General features: G+C 35.8%; 1 long non-coding RNA gene across 1 annotated transcript; it reads left to right on the forward strand.

Annotated features, from left to right (window-relative positions):
• Positions 1-1,871: 1,871 nt before the first annotated feature.
• LOC118602988 lies at positions 1,872-10,123 on the forward strand. Its single transcript, XR_004951060.1, has 3 exons — positions 1,872-1,953; positions 8,141-8,222; positions 10,070-10,123. It is a non-coding gene; the product is annotated as an uncharacterized LOC118602988 (long non-coding RNA).
• The last annotated feature ends 6,805 nt before the right edge of the window (positions 10,124-16,928 follow it).

Consider the following 16,928-nt stretch of genomic DNA (forward strand, 5'->3'; position numbering starts at 1 on the left):
TTAACTCTTTACTTTAAAACTCAGAAAGAATCAAGAGCTTAATTTTGAGGGTAAGGGAGCCTAAAAAAAATAATTTAATAAATAATTAAAACACTACAAATCTTGGTGTCTTTATCCAAGCTTGTTGAAGTTGAAATTGAGTATAGGTGACCAGGTTGAAACATAGATTTCGTATATTTTGGAACAGGTACATATTTTAAAAAGTTTAAGACATATGACTTTTTTTTTTAGCATTCCCATTTTTATGCAAAAGAGAGGAAGATTTTTTTTTCAGATTAACCCTGCTTTAAAATAGAAATGGCAGACAGTAGGCTAACCATAGGCAGAGATCTAGTGTTTATTCTTTATTCTTAAGCAAATGATGAAAAATTAATGTTTATTTTTTTATCCAAGGCTCCGCATAACATTTTCCCAAACATTTACTTTTTCATTTTTGTTTGTTTTAGTAGTTTATTATACGGTCTGAGATCCAACAGATATCTTTCTTCTCACCTATGTAATAAACTTGAGTCTCCCTAAAAAGATATAATGACAACAGAACATTGACTGAGCAAAATTGATTAGCTGGGACTTATTGGTCCACTTATTACTTAGCATTTTGTGGCCTTTTTGATTTCTTCTTTATATCTTACTCTGTTGGAATTTTTGACAAAAAGAAAGTCCTTTGTATAAAGGAAAATTATTTTCTTTCATTTAAGCACAGTAAATTAACAAACTCAGTGCCGTTTATCCTTTTAATTCTCTTCATTAGCTCTGACTGAATGTTTTCTTCTCTCCACTTTTGTACATGAGGACCAGCTTGTAGGTTACTTGATTGTTCCTTCATTCATTTATGCATATATTCATTCATTGTTTATTATGAATGATGCACAGTTCTAGGCAATATGAATATTGCTCTGCAGGAGGGAACATTCCTCCTTTAAACTTTCTGGAAACATCTCATTCATTCATTCAGTCATTCATTCATTCTCTTTCTCTTTTTATTATCTCATACCACACAAGTTATTTGATACTATAATATTTGATTTATCTTTCTCTCTCTACCAGTTTCCAAGAGAGCATATTAAGTACTTAAAAATGTTTGTTGAAAGAGTGAGTAAATACCTCACATTCTTTATGAAGAAATGGTTTGCTACACACAAATAATCTTTAGCTCAAATCTTTTTCTTTATTCAAATTGATAAAATAAAGAATGTGGGTTGATTAACACAGGTTGTAATCATAAGTGAAGAATGTGGTGTACTGATTAATAGACCTGGTTTCATGTCCTGAATCCACCATTTATTAGCTCTATGACATTGCCCCTAAGTTTCTCCATTGTTAAATTGCAGATAGAGATAGTTTATAAGTAACTGAGTCAGTTACTATTCAAATAAAATTGGGTAAGTTGTACAAAGCCTAAACCTAATGCCTGGTACATATTGAATTCTCAAAAGTTCTTAATACTGTTATCATTTTATATTAGTTGCTGTTATTATTGTTAGTAATATTGCTATCAGATGTTTTGACTTGTATTCAAGCCCCTCTCTTGCCAACTCTCTGAAGTAGCAAGGTTATCCGTTTTGGGAAGTTACAATGTCACAAGCTTTCCTTGCCAGTATACATCTTTATATAGTTAAGTTACTTTAAGGTACCCAGCATCCTGGTTACAACCTAATTTGTCAGATTTAATAGTCACTGCAGCGTGTGGTCTGCCACATGATTGCACAGTGAGAATAAGGTAAATAGCCTTCTTTATGATCACATTCCCTGTGATGTTCTTTTATACTCAAAAATAATAATAGAAAATATTTCATCTTTCACTTTTGTTAAATCTGAGGAAACTGCCATTTCTGTTCTGATTACCAAACCTCCTGTTTGTTCATTTCTTTTCCAGAGACTTGAAAAAGATGTGGCTTTCTAATAGGGAGAAAACTGAATGGGGCTCCGAACAGGTCATATTCCTAGAGAAAGGTAATCATAATAATGAGAGTTTCAGAAACGAAAAGTATGTTGAAAGTGTGAGCAGTTTGGCCAAACTCTGCCCTCAGCTCTCAGATGCAGATAAGTGAGATCGAAAGCAAATATTTTATAGTTTTTGCCCTTAATTTAAGGGAGGGTTGGCATGCTCAGTTTTCGTATATCCTCTCTTTGGGTTGTGGTCTGAGATCGGGCACGCCAGGGGAGGGACACATAGATGGCAGAGCAATATCGACTGTTAAGAGAGAGTGTTCAAGTTTTAGCTTTGGGCTTCCATTCTTCACTTTTAACTGCGAAGATAAGCCTTTAGTTGTTGGTGTTTGAATAGGATGACTTAATGAAATATGTTTTGCTTCTCTATTAACTTTGGGATATCTATGTCTCAGGACAGGATATAGAAAAACTGGTCTTATCATTTAATTGGTACTAATGAAATTTGGGGCCAGATAATTCTTTGTTTCAGGTGATGAACCTTTGTATTGTACGACATTTTGCATCATCTCTGGCCTCTACCTAATAGATACTAGTAGCAGCTCTTCAAAGTTGTGACAACCAAAAGTATCTCCAAACATTGCCAAATGTCCCCTGTGAGGTGGGCATGATCATATTCCAAACACTGGGCTTGGAGCCTTACATTCAATCCTTACAATAACTCTGAGAAGTAGTTTTACAGATAAGGAAATGGAAATTCAGAGAGCTTAGGTAATTTCCCTATAGTTACACAGAAATACACAGAAATGATCAGCTTTTTCTTCTTTACTATGTTATCCATTCTGATCCTTGATATATCTTGTTATAGAGCTACTGAATCTTATATCTGCAGTGGTAAAATGGGCAAATTATGGAAGGAAAAGGGATACACAAATTTCAGATAGTTGCATTTTAGAATATAGAAGAAAAGCAGATATAATCTAATCACCATCATGAAGTATCACATGAGAATGGATATGAAGGCTTCTATATTATCACTAATTAATAGTTCATTTTCAGATATGATAATCATTCCTTTCGAGATATCAAATTTTCTTTACTAAGTAGTTCTGGCATCAGTCAGATTTGGAAAGACCCAGGAGACATAAAAAACAAATGCAGCGTGGAACTTGGGTTGAATCCTGGAGCAGAACAAGACATTAATCGAAAGCTGGTGATAACTATAATTTATTTCATAGCATCGTTCCAGTGTTACTTTATTAGTTTTTATGATTATATGACAGTTATAGGAGATGTTAATATTAAGGGAAGCTGAGTAAAGAGTTATGGGAACTTTGTACTATTTTTGAAACTTTTCTGTACATATAACATTACACTTGATGCTTGAAAAATGTGGGTGTGAACTGCACAGGTTCAAATATACTTGCACTTTTAAAAATAAATATACAGTCAGCCCTCTGTATTCCTGGGTTTCTTATCTATAGAATCAACCAACTGCGGGTTGAAAACAGCAGCTTTGGTTGTTGGGAATCTGTAGGTATGGTGGGCAGACTGTATGTTTTGTTTATGCTATTTTATATAAGGACCGTGAACATCCATGGGTTTTTGTATCCAGGGGGCTGGGGTGGGGGACCTGGAACCAGTCCCCTGTGGACTCTGAGGCACAATTGTAGTTAAGTTTATGGGGAGTCAAGAGTTATACTTGGATTTTCGACTGTGAGGGAGGTTGGTGCTCCTAACCCCCGCATTATTCAAGGGTACACTTTGTTTAAAAATAAAAATGTTTAAGAATACATAAAAGGAAATATATTAGTCCTGAAAGTAAATCATATTAAGAAGCAGGAGATCTGGATTTCTGTTGTCATTCTCCTATTTTCTAGTAGCATTTTTACCTTGGGCAAACAGTTAAAATCTATAAATTTTTATTGTTTCAACTATGAAAACAGATGATAATAATATCGAATCTATTCAAAGGTGTGATGCTAGACCAGATAACCCTGTATCTATCATTCCTTTAATTTCTCTCTCTCTACACACACACACACAACACACACACACATGTGTGTGTGTGTGTTGTGTGTGTGTGTATGTGTAGACACATATTTGCCTAAAATACATGCACATGTACCCATACAGCTTCCTATTGAAAATATTCAAATGAAACCTTAACTTTGGTTTTTAACTGTAGAGTGTGAAACGAGTTTTTAAGAGCAGCGAGAATGAGTTGAACCGGCCAGAAGGATTTAGTATTACATTATTCAGCCATCACACTAATGTGAGCTTCTCAGGCAGATGAAAGATTATGGGAGCTTGTGTTCATAATGAGGACGAGACCACATACCTAATGTTCGAGAACCGCCATTAGGAAATGCAAGTATATCACTGCTCAGTTCTGCTGAGATATTTCCCCTTGTAACTTTCCTTATAAAAAACTTAGTGTAAAAGGAACTTTAGTTAAAAAGTTTAGGATTCCTTCCTCAGCACATCATTTATCCCAAGATATCCCAGCCTCTGCTCCCAAAGTGTGTGTAAGAGGTGCTGACGTTTGGTCAACACTTACTATGGGGTGAGTACAATACTGGATGCATTCCATAAGTCAGTGCACTTAATGTCTGAAGGAGGTTTTAATGATGAAAATACAGGGTTTCCGTATCTGTGAAAAAGTGGGTGTTGCTTTTAAATAATAGTGATACCATTCATATCTTCTAACAAAGTTCCCTGGGAATGCTCTCACTAAAAGCTTGCTATGTGTCATAGGTCACCATATTGTAAAAACATTTAAAAATTGTATATTCTATTTTGGATTGTGTTTGCTATCCTTATTTTAATATGATTGACTGCAAAGAGATAGCCCGGATATAAACAGAGAATAAAGAGAGCTTTCTTCGTAACGGCAGAGGAATGGATTTCCATGCATACTGTCAGTCTGCGATGCCACACGCAGTTGTATCCTTGACACTGGAGGCAGTGATGGTTTTTACATTTCATAAAAATATTACTTTTGGCTGCGGCTTCTGAAATTCTGAGCAGTTTCATATTGATGTCCTATGAGGCAAACATAAGAAATGATGCCTGTATCGGAATAGTCATATTTTATCCCTTAATTTACCTTGGAGTTCCTGAGCTTCTGTATTAGTTATCTTCCTTGGCCTTGGCACTGCTTTTGCCCCCTTCACTTTGGAAAGATTTAATTTTTTCTTATGGTCCTTTTGGTGCTCTCCTTCTGTAAATTTCGCTATGGTATGAGTCTAATGTTGTTCCTTCAGTTGAAGTCAGAATTGATATGTTACTTTTTATAAGGAATCAGAGGAAAAAAAGGATCAAACTCACTTTGGAGGAGAGCATTCCCGAAGAGCTTGTAATTTTTTTAAAACCAAACTTAATGTACAATCCTCTTCTTCCATCCTAGGCCAATGTCCATTTCATTTTCTCTTTGAAATATAAGTTGAGAATGTAGACCCTTTAATAAATCTTTGCAGGGGCCCTCTTCCTAACCCATCTCTGTTTCTGTCTTTCGATACCACTGTCAGCGTTACAGTCTACTGATTTAAACCAAAGGCACAATTGCAACTGCCAAGAGCCACACTAATACAATAATGTGATCAAGGCATTATCTTCATTTTCCCAAATGACCAGCTGAATGAGAGAGGCTTCCTAGAGAACACATTAAACAAGTATGTTTTAAAGCTTCGGAGGTAATCTGCAATCATAGCAGGACTCTTCAAAAGGAAGAAGCCACAAGGAACAAAGAGGATCTCAAAATCATTGATACACTCATTGAGGGCACAGTGAAATGGAGTTTTACTGCCTTCTTTTGTGGCTGTTCTGGTAGGAATTGAGTCCAAGCCACGCCAGTGTAGCTAAAGGGGAAGTCTTCCTCCAAAGAAGGAGATACTTCTGATGTAATTCCTGGGAAGTGGCAGGTTCTGATGTAGAAAATAGGGATTCAGAAGTGAAGTCTCAAACAGGAGAGAGAAGGAGTAGAGTATTCTTTCTTTTCTAAGAATAATTCTTCCCTGGATTCTAAGGATTTATGATATGTTCAAGAATAAGCTCTGGTGGTCAGGGAAAAGATGGTCTCTGCCAAGTAGAGGTGGCTGTGAGCAGGACCTCTGGAGAATGGGCTGGACTGAGTGGGCACCCAGGAGAAGCACCATCTTGTCATCAGATCAGTGAGATTTATTTATTTGCCTCTCTGGAATTGTTCCTGTTGGCCTGAATCATTAGTAAAGTCTCATTTAAATGTAAAAGCTTATCCAACTATGCCATTTAGGTTTAAGGAAAGGGTCAGTTCATGGTCAGGAAGGTGGATCCTAGAAGTAACAGTCTTGTCACTAGACAAGAGTAAGGCTTATCATATTTAGCTGTTTCTTGCCATCTGTAGATTTTCTTGCCAGCCTTGGAGTATAGGGATTTGACTCTGTCCAAGGTAGCAATAGGTTTCTTATAATAACTCCAGAGAAAATTAGAAACTCTTAGTACCAAAAGTGAAGTAGATTAAATGCCAGTTTGTACCATCTGAGCTCCTTCTCAGCACAGCCTAAGAGGACTCTTCTCTCTGTGATAAATTAGGACTCAACTTTATCAGCGCCTCTCAATTATTTATATTTCATTCTCTCTTCTAGTTCTTTAATTTCTTGTTAGGGTAGGTGATGCATTAGGTTCGTGCATCATAGATAGAGGTTAGTCTAATTAGGATAATTAAAGTTGTTCTTTCATCTTCAAGTTTTATTCAGGGACTTTATCTTCTATCTTATCTCTGCTCTTTCCTTTTTCTATTTGTATTGGAAAACACTGAACCAAATATAAAATAAAGATGCATTTTGTAGTTCACTAAATTTTCACCTCATTTTTATTTTTTGCCTTCTGCTATCCAAAAAGCAATAGAGAGAGATCAATCTTGGTTGCATTAATAATTGCAAATAGTTTAACATTTTGCAGTGGTGTGCTAGAACTGGCTGGCCCATAGGATCTACTGATAAATATTCAAGATTTTCGCAAGCTGGATGTTAAACTATTAATGATTTGAAATTGGCCATGGGAGGAGTGTTTACATCACCATGAAAATTAGAAATCGCTTTAAATCAGAGGTCTTTCTCCTCCTTTTTTCCAGGGAGCTGGTTTACTAACATATCACCGAATTTGGTTGTCAGCATCATAAACATGGTATAATAATGACTTAATGATTTTTCAAAGTGGACTGATTTTCAAGAATAGGTGACAGAGTGGACAGAGTTTTGGGTGACAAGTGGTCAAGTCATTATTCTTTCAGTGACAAGCTGTATGACTTTAAGGTGATCAACTAATCCCATGTTGCCTTGGTTTCCTTAAAGATAAAATACATGATTTAACTTGATGAGATTCAGTTAAACCCTGAAATTTTATCAACAGTCAAAATATTTTCCATTAAAATAGAGATGGATAAATAACTGAATTGCCTTGGATGGAAAGGTTATTAAGAAGTTTGTAGAGTGAGAAAAATTGACACTTCACATTATGAAAAGAGGAAAAGAAATGGCATAAAATGAGATAGTTACTGCAAAAAGAGTCCATTGAAACAAGAACATATGGAGGATAATGTCTGCCATATTCAAATCAGTGCCAGATTTTTGTGGTTTGTTGGATGCTTTTTCATTGACTTTACAAGGAAAAAGAATGCAGCTGTGAAAATTCCCCTCTTCACCTTGGCTGAGGAACTCTCCAAGAGAGCAGATGGTTCTGAGTTTCAAACCATGAATCATCGTCAAGGGATCTCCTCAAGCTGCCGTGAGCAAGAAGTGCTAACGGCTGAGCCTCAATGGGTAATATTTTTATTACCGTTGGTGTCAGTCACATCTATACCCTTGCTGCTGGAATCAGGCTTCCTGTTAATAAAACTACAATTTGGAAACAAAACAGCGAGAGTCAGCAAATTATTTCTATTGAATGTCTAATGGATATTTTAAGACCTTAGCATTCCTCTCTTTAATTTTCATCCATGAAGAAAGTAAGAGAGGAGTTTACTCTAGTCTTTCTCTATTTTATTTATTTTTGTCTGATTTCAAAGCAAATGGATGAATAAATGTTTTATATTTTTTGGTATCTTAACTTGCTAATTTTTGAGAGCTGTTATCACTAATGTTATTTTGTTGGTTGTTGTATATAATCTAATTTGTTACTTTCTTATAATGTAGGTAAATAAATGAGAGTCTGGTTTTGGTTTTGACCCGGATAATAATGTATTTAATTTTAATGCCGTGGTTCATAATAGGTATGGATGCTATTTGGAGGAATCATGATGAATTAATTTGAACCTATTAAGAAATTTTGGATCAGTGGACTCCTCATGTAAGGTAGGACCAGATCAAATTGGTCCTTTCTGTTAAAACTCTAATATCTTTTGTTGTGTTTATTAGACTGTATTTCAGTTACTTTACTTACCTTGGCCAAAGTCACTTTTAGTAGCTTTAGCTAAAATTTTACCTAGAATATCTTGGCTATTTTTCATGGAATATAATGATTAGAATGTGCTTCAGTGATCATTTTTAACATGTTCGGTTGCAAAATATCTTGGACCATTAGGTTTCAAAAGCAGAAATCTAATAGAGGACAAAGTAGTCCAAAGTAAAGGTTTTTTCCACAGTGTGGAAAAGTCAACATTTGGTGGATTCTAGGTGTCCATGAGAGAAGAGAGAAGGTCTGTTCGAGAAAGCATATCCACTTTTTACTGCAGAATTTAGTCTGGAAATAGTTTCATGGTGAACACTTTGAAGGGTATTACTTTTCTGATATGAGGGGCGGGTGGTAAAGTGCAGAAAACAGAGGATTTGAGTCAGGAAGACCTGCTCCATCCTCTTAAACTATGTGACCAGTTTAAAATGGCTCTGAGGTACTTTCCTTAACCATAAGAGAAAAACATGTACCTCAGTAGGTTGCAGGGTGATTGTGAGAAAGCAAGGCCAGTTGCTAGAGTCCTTAGATTTTACCTGGCACGTGGTGGCCAGTCACCAATAGTAGCCATCGTTAGTGTTTTCTCATCGTACTGATGGCTAACTCAGCCTTCGTCATTTTAATGTGTATGAAATGTTTCAGAGGAAAAATACTATAACTGTTAAACATATGAAAGATGAAAGCAAAGCAAAAAAAAAAAAAATCAGTTTCATCAGTGCTTAGAAAACAGATTTCTTAACCTGGCTCTGTCACTGTTGACGTTTATGACCCTGAAAAACTTTACTTGTCTTTCCATACCTCAGTGTTGTGTGTAAAATGAGGAACTGAAATTACATTAACCGTTGAAACAGTGCTCTGAAGAACACTGGTGTTGATTTTTATCCTTAGAATAAAAGAGTTCCATGTTAAATTTAGGGGAAACAACTTCTGGACACTTTAGAATTTTCTTGGAAATTTACCTTGCTAATCAGCATATTAAAATATGGTTTACTATGGTTTGATAAATGAAATATTGAACTTGAAATAACCCCATTTCCCAAACATTCGACGAGAGCATTCTTTATTCATGGAAAAATCCATCTTGCTGAACTTTTTCATGTAACTCAGTTAGGAAATGCTATACGTACAGAGTTTGTGTCCTATATTCCCTTATAATTCTAATTTTCTGTGACTGTAACTAAGTAGTTGAATGAATATGGTAGGTGATGGTTTAGATGGGGCATGACTTTTAAAATTTATTTTATATGGAAAAAATAATTTATTTTTGGACCATTAGAGGGACACATTTGTGAATTAAGGCTAGGTTTATGAGTGAAATTATAACAGTTTTTATATAAATTACAGGCTTACAAATGCATACAATTATCAATTACTGTTTTAATTTTTCTTCATCTGTGAATTAAATATATCTCAATAACATTTGCCATTTGATTGCACATTATTAACTCTTGTAAACATTATTATTTCTAAAAGCCCTTGTTAACCTTAAAGTCCCCACAATAACATAGTATAGATGTATGCAAAACATGGAATGTACACATTACTGCTGGAGGGTTTAAATTTACTCACTGTGATAGCACAATTGCTTTCCTTTAATTTATACCACACGTTTTTTCTTTATTTAGCTTTTAATTCTGTAAAGAGTATGTGGATAGAAATTATATGAAGGATGTGAAATATAAGCCATTCTAATCATGGCTATATGGCATCCTCGATTTGCTAGAATAATTTTCATTTGTCAATTTTTCAGATAACAATAGGAATTTCTCATTGGGCCTGTGAGTCTAATGCATGTGTGCAAAAATTTTTATGCAGTTTCTTTGTACTTCTTCTAGAATGAAGATCCTTCTGTGAGGAAGGTAAGAGCTGTAAGATAGGCACATGTTTCCTGCAGGTTTTGTGGCTCTTGGTGATTCAGAGCTTGGCGTAGCAGTTATTCCCTCATGATCATACAGTTTATCTGAGGGGAGTCATAAATCTTGTCAGGTTGGAGGCTGCATTTGTATGTATAATAGTGGCTACCCTTTCCCACACATACTAACATTCTCAATACATTAGGTAAAGGGAAGTGGACAGTTGTGGAGTACGACTTACTGTGGCCCCTCCTTTGAGTCTCCTACATATAATCTATTATTCATTTTTTTCAATTATTCCTCATAAAAATTTCTCACATATTTCCCTGGGCTTAATTTGTGGCTGTCACATACTAGCTTAATCAGATTTTAACCTCATTAGGTGAGATTTCCTCATCTATAAAGTACACACTCTGAAGATGTAAACATTATGGGAAGTGAGCTGTGATTGGTGAAAAAAATATCAGTGAGATGATTTGTTTAAATGTTTGGTACATTGGGAGTACTCAGGAAATGTTTGCTATCTTTATTATTTATATTGTTAATTTAGGTTTTCGTTGTATTTTGGCTCTTAACTGGTATATCTGACCCAAAATCTTTTCTTCCCCTTTTCAAATCCATCCTCCATAATTCTTCCAGAATGATCTTTTAAAATTGGAGATCTAACTATATAAGAAGTGCATCGTTTGAAACCCTATAATGGTTCCCAATTTCCCGTAGGATGGTGCCCACACTCTATAGCAGGACAAACCGAGCCCTCTAGGACCTCTTGTCCATCACCAAGCTCCAGCTAAACCACTTGCAGTTACATTTTCGTACTTCTCTATCTTTGCACATGCTTTTCCCGCTGTCTCGAATGGATAAGGAACTGTGTTCTACCTCTGCCCTTCACACTAACATACTGTGTTCTTCATGATCCAGCTGTTGGCTCACTGAGTAGCATTCATTCTTCCACTGTGCTACAACCATACCCCCATCGTGCAGACTTCTATCATAGTGCTTCCTATACTTTATTGCAATTATAGAGGCTTCTCTCTCTCTCCCCCCCTCCCTCCCTCCTTCTCTCTCTCTCATGCTCTTTAAGGAAAGTCACTGGTTCTGGTTCGCCTCTCTGTCCCAATATCAGAGATGATCCTTGAGGAATGTTTGTTGTTGAGTGATTGAATAAATGGGAGCTGTTATGGAACGCAGTGAGCTTTCCCTCCTAAATCCCTAAACAACATTAGGCACTAAGGCATCGTACACTTGGCAAACAGTAGGTACTCAGCAAATAACTAATGAATTAAATAAATGATTTGTGAAATCAAAGGAAATTGGAATCACTTAACCAAAAGTACCAGATGTGGTAATATTACCGAGTTAAACACAAAAGGGTTGGAACTCGAACGAAGTCACTTTCTACTATCATTTGAGTTATCCCATTTTCCTACATTTTCTCTGATTTTCTTAGATATCACAATTTAGGGGTCATAATTCACAATTGCTTAAATATATGAGGTGTACTTGCCATTCTTTGAAAAGGTTAGTGCTATCACAGGATGTGTAAATCTTCTTTTATGAAAAAGATGACAAGCAAAATTATGGTCCAAGTCAATGTTTTATAAAACCTTGACTTGGATATGCTTGCTTTTAAAGTAATTTTAGTTTAATTTCTCATTAGAGATTCAATCCTTATTTATGTATAATGATCAAGCTGATAATATTTTTGTGTCATTGATAAATGGACCAATGGAAATAAGGTCAAATATAGAATTTTCTTCCCTTGAGAATCACTGAATATTTTACATTCCACATTACTGTTTTATAGAATTTCAATGACTAGATAAATAGGACCCTAGGTTTTACATTTATGAGGATATTAATAAATGAGCAGAGATGTGCCTAAATTGCCTAGAGAAAAAGGACGTAAATGGAGATATAACTAGAGGAAGTGTAGCAACAAGGTAGCCTGCCCATTCCCAGTGCCTGAGGACTGCTGGTTAAAGGACGAAATCGGCTTTGATCAAGTCTCAGCTTTGGGCTCGGTCTGAGTAGAACCAAAACCCAAGCTTAAAAGTAAGAAGAAAAAAAAAAGTCTGTTTATTTTGCCATAATTTTCCCAAATGGTTTGTATTTCCCAAAATTGAGCTCTGCAGTTTTATATACCCAAGCTCTTTTTATCCCGATGCCACTCTTCCATATAATCCTTTGAGGCCCTTTAAACCTGAGACTATCTGTAACAGAATAGTCTATTATTATACAACACTCCGTGGAGCCAAGCAGAGCCTCCAGGCTTTGGGAGTTAATGTAACAGCGTTTTCCTAAAGCCCTGGGTGACAGGAACTGCTGATCTCAGCAAAGGTTGGCACAGGCAAAGCCAGAAAATTATGCAGAATTATTTATGGAATCCATCATTATGTGTTTTACTACCTTTTGTTTCCATTTACAGAGAGTGGCAGAGAATGCTTGAGTAACAGACAACAGGAATGACAAAACACTAAGGTGAAGGAATAATTGGATAAGAGTATAGTGTGTCAGAAAAAGCTTGGACTTTAGCATCAAATACACCTAGAACAGGCTCATAGGAGTTGGCCAGAGTTATTAACCACACTAAGTTTTCCTGTCCTCTCTCCTCTAAAGAATAAAGGTAAGATGCTATAGCAGACATCACCAGGGCTCTGCCTAGATCTACTGTATCCCCGTTGCCATGACTGATGGGTGCAGGAATATGGATACCAGCTCCCTCGTTCCCAGTGGGCATAAACCAAAGGTGTAACATATTATCCAGAGTTCTCCTGTGGGTCAGGCTAAAGCAGTCTTCCAAGGGACTTTTTGCCTGAGAGCACACTGCGGTCACGGATTTTTTTCATATTTATATCCTGCTTTTTCTACTCCCTTACTGGTTTCTCAGAGCAGTTCCTTAATAAATCATTTGCATACGAATCCTCTACTTCTGATCTAAAGAGATGTCTATTTTGAAAGTTCCTGATATGAAGTAGAGATAATAGGTGTAGGATGCTTGTCAGGAGTCAGGTAGATGGTCAGACATGAGTGACAGGGAAACAAAGGAACGGGGCCCCAGCCCAGGCACTGCTCAAAGAACACCTCATTGGCAGTAGAGTAAGCACTAGGTAAAGTGTTCTATAAAGCCAAGCGTCAGTCAAAATGACCTCACATGCCAGTTACTTAGGAACGCCTTTGTAACCACCCCTCATAGCCCTACTATGATACAGACCTCCTCACTTCTGCATTGTTACAGTCCTCTTCTCTCAATCCGCTCCTCCTTGGGAGCCTACTCTACCTTTTGTCTTTTTACCTCCCAAATTCCACAGGGCTGCAGCCTTCCTTAGCATGGCCCTTCTCCTTCTAAAATATACTAGTAATGAATCTTACTTTTTCTAAATCTCACTGACCTGTAATTCTTTGCCGTGTTGGCGGGATGGAATCAAGGAAAAATGCTGATTGCACTTCTGTGTTGTTACCTGCAACCCAAGCCGCTGGAGTTCAAATTGCCCCCAAACGGTAACAAGAATGTAAATGGCAAAATAAATACCAGTGATAAATTACTCTCTTATTTAGTCTTATTGATATTTTTGGTTTCTTCTTATGCTTTTATTCTGCCTATCTATATACATATAGGCAGAATTCACATTCAGAAATCCTCGATGGTATGTATGTTTTAGGTGAGAAAATTGATTTTCATAGCAAACTGTAAGAGTGAACGTGTTTTCCTCTGTTGAAGACTGTCTGGTAGTCTGAACCTTCTTGCTGGTCAACATGTAGATAGCAATTGAGTCGATTCTAGATGATAAATTATTGCTTCAATTCAGTGGTCATGTTCCATGGTGGCCAGTGCCTTTCAAGTCAGATGAAGCTGAATATGAATTTGTGTACTTTCCGAGTCCCTCTAAAATACAATGTCTCAAGGTTGTATTTTAATCAAATGAGAGCTTAAGTCCATGCCTGACAGGTAGTAAGTGCTCAACAAATAGTAATTTTTTTGACTGTTTTTATAACTACTATATTTTAGTTCCATTCTAATATCCCCAAAGCTTATTATATTCCTATTTCAACGATTCTCCCAGATATGCTGCTATTCCATTGTGGATATTTATTCTGTCCAATGTGTTTAGCGACCTTCCAAAGTAAAGTTTGGTTAGCTACTAAATACCTTTCTGGGTCTTTGAGATCTTGTTTAGTGAGTTATTATTTTGTAGGGGAGGATAAATAATTTTCCTTCTCCTCTGAGGTTTTAGCTGAGAACATCATTCTAAAAGCCAGATTAACAAGAGAAAAGCAAACAGGTTTATTAACATATACATCATGTATAAATATAGGAGATATCCAGGTAAAAAAATAAGTAACTTAAAATGATGGCTTAGAATTCTGATTTATATGGCATCTTTTACAAAGAACAGTAAATTTGTGGAGAAACAGAAGAAAGAAACAGAAAAAAGGAAAGCGGTTTTGGGTTTTTAAGTGTGGAAGTAAAAGCTACCTAATAGAGTTCCTTATGCAGATTCCTCTACAGTTATCTTCAAGCTGATAGGATCTAAAATTGTATCCAGGGGATTAACTTTTGTTCCTCCAGATAGCAAAGAAGGCAGGGCATGTTTGTAAATTTAGGATCTCCTTTTAGGCAAGTAGGGAGTAGAGAGCTTTTCTTGTATTTGCTTCTTCTCAATTAAGTCTAGCTCAAACTAATCTTTATACTAAAGTAGTGTATTTTGGGGTGGCATGTTCTGCTACCCTTCAATTTTAAGGGACACATCAAGGAAAATGTTCTACTTGTCCTCCCAAATACATTACAACAGTAATTCAATTAAACTAGAATGTAGCACACTACTCCGCTGGGTAACTTCACTAAACACAATGAATTATCTGAACTATTTTTCTTTCCTTTTCTTTTGAATTTATTTTTTATACTGACATTGGTTAATGAAATCCAGTAAATTTCAGCTTTACATTTTAACAGTAAGGTATATATATATTTGCATTGTATGTTCACCTCCCATGGTTAGATTTCTTTCTGTCATCACATATTTGATCCCTTTTACCCCGTCTACCTTCCCCTCCCCACTCTCCTTTACCCTCTCGTAAACACTAGTCTATTGTCCATGTCCATGAGTTTCTGTTTGCTTGTCCTGTTCATTTGTTGCTTTTAGGTTTATATCTCACATATAAGTGATATTATGTGATTTTCAACTTTTTCTGTCTGGTTTATTTCACTTAGTATGATTATCTTGAGGTCCATCCATGTTGTTGCAAATGGCAGTATTTCATCGCTTATTGTGACTGAGTAATATTCCATTGTATATATGTATCACAGCTTCTTTAGCCAATCATCTATCATAGGAAACTTTACTTGTGTTTTGCAAAGGGTTGTACAATTATAGATTGTATTGCCAATGAACATTGATAACATTCTCTGGAATATATTAAGATCATGATAGATCCTTTTCTTTACAGAACAGTTTAGATTAAGTCCTCTTTAAAGCCAGTGGGTTTACCTAAAGTGATTTTTTTTTTACTTCTTCTTGTTCTGTTATTCTAAATTTGTCATAGTGACCTTTCCATGAAGCCTGAGGTAGGGACATTCAAATGTCCCCTCTATTTTGATTATTTTAATATGGCCTCTAATTACCTCTGTATACCTCTTAATTTAAAAACACTATTTTTAAAAAGTTGGAATATGCTGTTTTCCTAAAAATATGAGCTTGTACTTCAAGCAAAATTTATACATTACCATGAGAACAAAATATGAGCTTGTACTTCAAGCAAACCTTACACATTACCATGAGAACTTCTTTTACAAAAATGATTTTTATCTGCCTCTGGGCTTTTAACCTTTTTTCTTTTGCCCCTCTGCTATGAGGGAAAGTGTTCTTTGGGCTGGACCCCTGGGTATCACAGGGGCACAGGTGACAGTGCTTTTAAATACATGTTGTCCTCTTGGACCTCTGGTGGAGCACACCCACTGAGCTATCAGCAGGGACCTGCTAGGCTGAGATTTCTCAAGACTTTTCTGGTGATTATCTTCCTTACATGTTTCCTCCACAGGACACTAACAAATGGATCAAAGGCAGACAGTCGTTAGCTATTGTGAATTTCTTTTTGTACTTAACATTTCAGTGTGTCTTCCTTTCAGGGGATGTGTTTTATGCTCACCTTAAGTTGAGGATCCCCAGAGGCAATAGATTGACTCGAGAGATATATATTTTTATGTATATACAGATATATGTATGTTTACATATATACATATATATGTATGTTTACATATATACATATATATGTATGTTTACATATATACATGCATATGTATATACTACATGAACACATGTGCATTTATACTCCTTGTTCAGTTATTCTTAATTTATCTAAATTTGTGTTAAATATATTTTTTAATTTGCTTGATGACGACTTAAAGTTATCAAAATATAACATCTGAAAACAAGTTTGGTACTTTGAATTTTAAGAGGCTAGAGAAAGGAATAAATCAGTCAACTTAATGTTCCTATTTAATTGTGGTTGTTTTGATGAGTCAATTATTAGATTTGGTGACACATTTAATGTACAGTTTCTAAGTGTTTGGGTTAGATTAGCAAACAATGCAGATTAAGATTCATGCTTTTGTGAAGTTTATATTCTAGTAGAGGGATAGAAAATAACTAATAAAATTATTTTGGTAATATGTTGTTGTGTTAATACATTACCCCCAAATAATGTTGTGGCATAAATAACATTCAGAAAAAGAAATGATGGTGACATATAGAGAAG

This window comes from Rousettus aegyptiacus, unplaced genomic scaffold (assembly GCF_014176215.1).
Source record: "Rousettus aegyptiacus isolate mRouAeg1 unplaced genomic scaffold, mRouAeg1.p scaffold_m13_p_5, whole genome shotgun sequence".
Lineage (NCBI taxonomy): Eukaryota > Metazoa > Chordata > Mammalia > Chiroptera > Pteropodidae > Rousettus > Rousettus aegyptiacus.